The sequence below is a fragment of the Myodes glareolus genome, chromosome 11, assembly GCF_982192425.1.
Source record: "Myodes glareolus chromosome 11, mMyoGla1.1, whole genome shotgun sequence".
Taxonomy (NCBI): Eukaryota; Metazoa; Chordata; class Mammalia; order Rodentia; family Cricetidae; genus Myodes; species Myodes glareolus.
This window is the reverse complement of record NC_142036.1, coordinates 54,647,937-54,653,936: the sequence shown is the minus strand read 5'-3', so window position 1 is coordinate 54,653,936 and position 6,000 is coordinate 54,647,937.

Genomic DNA, 6,000 nt, shown 5'->3' with positions numbered 1-6,000 from the left:
AGCTAGCTGTGGATGAACGCTGTGAGTGCCAGCCAAGATGTCTTCTGGAAGGCTGCTGCTGTCTCTTTCAGATGCCGGCCATAGACAGCTAAGCACCCACTGTATACACAGTCCCGAGTTCTCCTGTCTCTAGAGAACATATGCCCTAGATCTTCTGGAATATTCTTAATTTTTTTCCTCACGGCCAAGTCATGTGTCCCGATGTTTGGTCCAACACACATATGTTCCCAACAGGGAAGCAGAGAGAACAGAAGGTGAAGCTCCGAGTCACTGTGCCCAAGTGTCCAGAGCCGCCCAAGTGTGGGGAATAGTTCAGAAAGCATGCCAGACCAAGGAAGGGTTACACACAGGAAGGAACTTTAGGGAGCATGCCTCCCCCACCCCGCTTGCTGGCACCCCCTTCCTCTCACCCCACCACAGAAGGCTTGAGCTCACTGATAAGCGCAAAGGAACTGTCACTGACATTTGAACTTTGGAAATTTTTGCAAACAGATTATGCAGCCAGTGACTCTGGCACAAGGCAATAAATTGCGCACAATAAATACTTTCACGGGTTTCTGCACAAGTCTAGCAGCTCAAATGTGCCTGACTTATAGCCAGTTTAGATTAGCTAGGACAAGGAATTTAAAGATAACGCAGTCAATAAAAAGAAAAATTGCCAACACCTTTAAAAACAATCACCCTTTCAACTCTTCCCTCTATTAGTGCCCTCCCAACACGTCTCAATTTTTGGAAAACCACCTCACCCTCCATAATGGTTCCAGATAGCAAGAATACCTATCTTGAGTTTGCTTTCTATTTTTTTTTCCCCTGTTGTCTCTTGTGGAGGTGCTAACGAGTAGAACAAAGAGCCAGTTAATTCTCAGTTAGAGGCTAGACTCCGAGCATGAGGCTCACAGGCTCTTGGGCTCTGCTTGCTCCTGTGTTGTGGGCTTATACTTGTGGTTCTCAACCTATGGATCTCGACCCCCTGATCTTCGAATGACCTTTTCACAGGGTAGCCTAAGACCACTGGACAATGCAGATGTTTACATTATGACTCATGACAAGAGCAAAATTACAGTTATGAAGTAGCAATGAAACAATTTTATGGTGGGGGGGTCGCTACAACGTGAGGAACTGTATTTAAGGGTCTCAGCATTAGGTTGAGAACCACTGGCTTCAAGGGAAACCTGTAGGAGGGGCACATGCCTGATCCTTCTCCCTGGCAGCTCGAATATTTAGACAATGTACTCTATTTTATTTTTGAAGGGTTACAGTTCAACTGCCTGGCTGTGACTTCCCATTCATCTTTCCATGATGGTCCCAGGGCCTGAGGCTCAGCGTGGAATCTTCTGCAGGAAGCCCAGACTCTCTTCATGTGCTGTGGGAGAAAAGTGAGCCCGAAGGTGCCGGCCCGCTGGCTATGTCTGCCCTCATGTCTCGCTTGCCCCAGGATTTTGCACCCAATCAGTTCAATTCTCTTATCTGTGAAATGGCCCCAACAATACAGGTGGCACAGGCTCATTATGCTGTTTGTGAAAGAGAACTTAGCACCGTAGCTGGGAAGCTACAAAGTTCTCATGGTGTCTGGGTGTCTAGTCTCTTTATGAATTCCCTGATGGTTTTGATATGCTAGGCAAGGGAACAATTCCCCGCTTCCGACTCCCTGTGTGTGGATCCAATTGTGACATCCGGGAGATGCTTCCACATTTAAAGGCTTGCAGAGCACCTGTCTAGCCCTTTGCTCACTGCTCAGCATTTACAGGCATTGGGCATTCGGATTAAGACTACAAAACAAATAAGATAGCCTCCCTCCAGGGACTCATGAGACCCTCACAATATGGTCCAAATTACCCTCTTCTACAGATCTTCTATGATTTCCTATTCTTGTTCACCATATGGAATTGGCTGCTGGCTCCATTCTGAGTCCATTGGTAAACTACATTGACCAGATGCTATTCTGGTCACCAACCACCTCCACTAGTCCACCACCTCCACCACCATCTCCACCTCCACCACTACCACTTCCACCACCATCTCCACCTCCACCACCTCCTCCACTGCTTCCATCACCTCCACCCCCACCCTCTTGGTTTCTCTCTATTTAAATTGATTTAAGTTAATATTGACAACCATTGCTTAGCATCTGCTTGAAGAAATATTTCTTGTAGGAACTCAAATCCCCCGTTTTAGCGAACATGTTCATATCCCCACCTCAAGGGGCAAGTAACACAGACATTTGGCTGGCTTGGAAATTTGCATAGGCTTTGGAGTTAGACAGACCTGGGGTCTGCTTTCACCTGGGCCACTCGGGGTGGAGAACTGTCTGCTAGTCTGACTCTGAGCGGGTCGCCTGGACTTGTTTACTCACCTGTAGAATGAGCACCGGGCAATGCCTGTCTGGCTCCAGTGGCGTGGTGTGAGACTAACAAGGCTTGGACCCCCGGGAGAGCCAGTCAGGGCTGGCTGTTCTTAAGGCAGGTGTGAGGACCCAGGAGGCTGGAATTTTAGGTGAAGGGCTTCACTTTTAGAGATTAACATTCCCATTATTATCACGTAAATCAAACAGACAACCTTGGAAGGTTTACCGCCTTCCCTCTTCCCAGAGGGCCCCGCCTCCTCCCACCTAGTCTTCCCGGAGGCCACCTGGAGGGGTTCTCAAGGAGCGCTCTTAGAGCAGAGCTCTGGGCTACAGCCAGAGGGAGAAGGCAGCTGTTCCCTGGGGACGAGGCACAAGTCTGGGGCCTCGGCTGGGCCCCATGCCCCACCCCCACACTCTATTTAGCTTGAGTCAGGGACGAGGGCACTCAAGCTCACAGATGGGAGCTGTTTCATCTTCCCTGGGGTCAGGGGTTAATGGAGATAAGTAGTGTCTTCCTACCAGGAGGCCTCAGGAAAGCCCTGTGTGCTGTTTGAGTTGAATCAGGATCTTAGAGATTCAACACGCTGATACTCCCTACCTTTTGGAGAGAGAGTGAGGCCCTGGGAGAGAAAGCTGTAGCCAGCCAGGCTGGGGTAAGAGGGCGACCAGAGGACCCTGTCAATCACTGAATGAAGGGCTCAGGGTGAGACATAGTAATTGCTTACCTGGCGGATAAGAAGTCTGCGTGCTTTGCCGTACTAAATCGGAGGTTGGTGCACAGCCCCACCTTCGTGTTGCTCAGCGCGTTACTGGAGTGGACTTATTCGCCGTAGTGGCTGTAGTGCTAGTTCCCGTGTGACTTGGCTGCCCACCACGACCACCGGTGGTTGCTTTCCCTCAAACCAAACCATATAGCCAGGGAACTAATTCAGACCTAACTCTGGCCAAGGTCTGCTCTCCAGGCAGCTTGTCTGTTCTGTACAGGCACATGGTAGGCTCTGCAGTGCATGCGTGGTTTAGACCTTTCTCTTCTAGAGTAACGCAATCTCAGCAGGTCAAACTGGATAGCTAAAGACGGAAAAGAATGTTTCTAAACGCCCTGCCAGTCCCTCCTTTCCTAGAATACCTTCCTTTGTCATACCACATAAAAGTAAGTTTTCTGGACCCGCCAGATGGCTCAGCAGATAACATTTGCCTGCGGTCCACCAAGAGGACTCGAGTTCAATCCCTGGGAGCCACATGGTAGAAGGAGAGAACCAAGTCCTGCAGGTTGTTCTCTGACTTCCACTGTGGGACGTGTACACCCAATCGAAAAGCAAAATACCATAAATTTTTAAAGCTTTTTTCCCCTAGGGACTGGGAAACTATATTGGTCACTTTTCTTGTTGCCATGACAGAATATGTGACAAAGACAGTCTGAGAAAGCAGGGACTTCTTTTGGCTCACAGTTTGAAGGTGGGGAAGATGTGGTGATGGGAGTGTGACTGGTCTCTCTGACTCCACTGTGAGGACAGAGCAAAGTGAATGCTGGCACCCAGCTTGCTTGCTCCCTTATGCCGAGCACCCCGGTCCTTGGAATGGTGCCACCCACCGTTGGGATGGTTTGAGCCACCCTCACAGACACAGATAGAGATGTGTTTACTAAGCAAAACTACACTTTAGCCAGGTAGCAACGAGGATGAACCATCCCAGTGGGGCTTTTTCTCTGGGGCAGTGGTGGCTGAGCTCTTGTCCCAAATTCCCCTTTATTTTTCACCCAGTGTCCTAAAAGGGACAGAAACAGCACAGCTCATCTTTTCATCTCGTTATACGGAATAGGCAGCCATGTGTCAGTGATAAAACAGCCCAGATGCGCCCACCCCTGTGACGTTGACATTCTGGTAAGTGTATATGCTCCCTACTCACTAGAGGTCTGGGAAATAGACACCTACCTTTTTATTTCTTTTGTTTCCCTTGCAGGAGTTGTGTGCCCTGCTGCCCAAAGGGGTAAAATGAAAGAATGATTGTCGGCCGGGTGGTGGCGGCGCAGGCCTTTAATCCCAGCACTCAGGAGGCAGAGGCAAGCGGATCTCTGTGAGTTTGAGGCCAGCCTGGTCTACTAGAGCTAGTTCCAGGACAGGCTCCAAAACTACAGAGAAACCCTGTCTCGAAAAGGAAAAAAAGAAAAAAAGAAAGAATGAATAAATGTCCATCTCTGTATCTCTCGCTTTGTGTGTCTTGAGACATATATATGTATGTATATATTATCTATTTAGTATATCTATCTATCAATTATCTATCTATCTGTCTGTCTATCTGTCTATCTATCTATCTATCTATCTATCTATCTATCATCTACCTACCTACCTACCTACCTAACTAACTACCTACCTTACCGAGTTATATGCTGCTGGGACCAGCTGAAGAGTAGAACTTGGTTATTTGGGCTATGCTAGTAGGGTGTCATATTGGCTGGAAACAGGGGTGCTGGCCTTGACCATGACTGTAGCTTTAGTTAGATGTGGTCATCTGGGAATGTGAGCCCTGTCTTTCTAAATCCTCTTTTCCAAGAGAATCTAAAAACCGGAATTTTTTCGTGAAATCTCATTCTTACATGCTGGGATTTAGGTCACTTAAAAGACCCAGGAAGATACATCTGTGGGACAGATGAAGCACAAGGCTGCCCGAGTGAGTGCTCCTGAGGTTGGGACTTGCTGCTTGGTCATTGTGAAGAGATAGAGTTTCCCAGGTCATCTCACAAGAGCTGCACAGGCTGACAGACTCCTCTGTGTCCGGCCCCCTGGAGTCTCATAGTCGCCTCCTGTCTTCTGGAGACTATGGAGACAGCCTTATCACCTGCCTGGCTTGTTAGCTCCCCTCCCCCCTCCCCAGCTCCCCATAGGACAGTTGTGTTTAGCCAAGAGTGAAAGGAATCCTCTCAAGGAGCAGGACGGAGGCAAGTCTCAGCCCAGCAGCTTTGCAGTGCTCTCCCTGCCACTGTGCGGGAGAGAGAGACAGATCTGGGGTTGAATCTGGACATCGCCAGCTACTGGCTCTATCTCTGCACTCCTCTGGCTTATGTCTTTATCTGTCAAGTGATCAAAATATTTGCCTTGCAGGAGGGGGAAAGGAATTAAATTTTATATTAAGGTGATAAATTATATAGAAAGGGATTAAGGACTAAGATGCATGTAGTCTCTTTATAATGGTATTCAGGGAAGCCATGAAGAGTTACTTAGCCCTTGAGGATCATGACCCAGACAGGGCTGGCTTTGGATTTGTCTTGCCATTTGAGTGACAGGAGGTGGGGCAGTGGGGATTAAAGAGGAATTGCGGGGGAGGGGGTTTGTGCAGGGATCAACTTGGAAAGTATATTGTGGCTCATTGGCATTTAGGTGGGGCTTTGTATCTGGTGATGTCCTTGCGTAGTATCAGTATTTTATTTTGAGTCCGTGATAGGAGCCCTGCTGAAGCCAGGAAGCTAAAACTTGTCTCTTTGCCTTTTTTCTCATGAGCTGCAGCGGCACACTTCATATTCCAGACAAGCTGCATAATTCGTGCAGAAGGACAAGGGAGTCGCTGGGTTTGGGAGAGCTGGGGAGCTAGGGTAGGCTCACTGGTGTGTACTGGGATGTAGGAAGCCTGTTGTTAAATGTGCGTAAACTATGGGGTGAAGC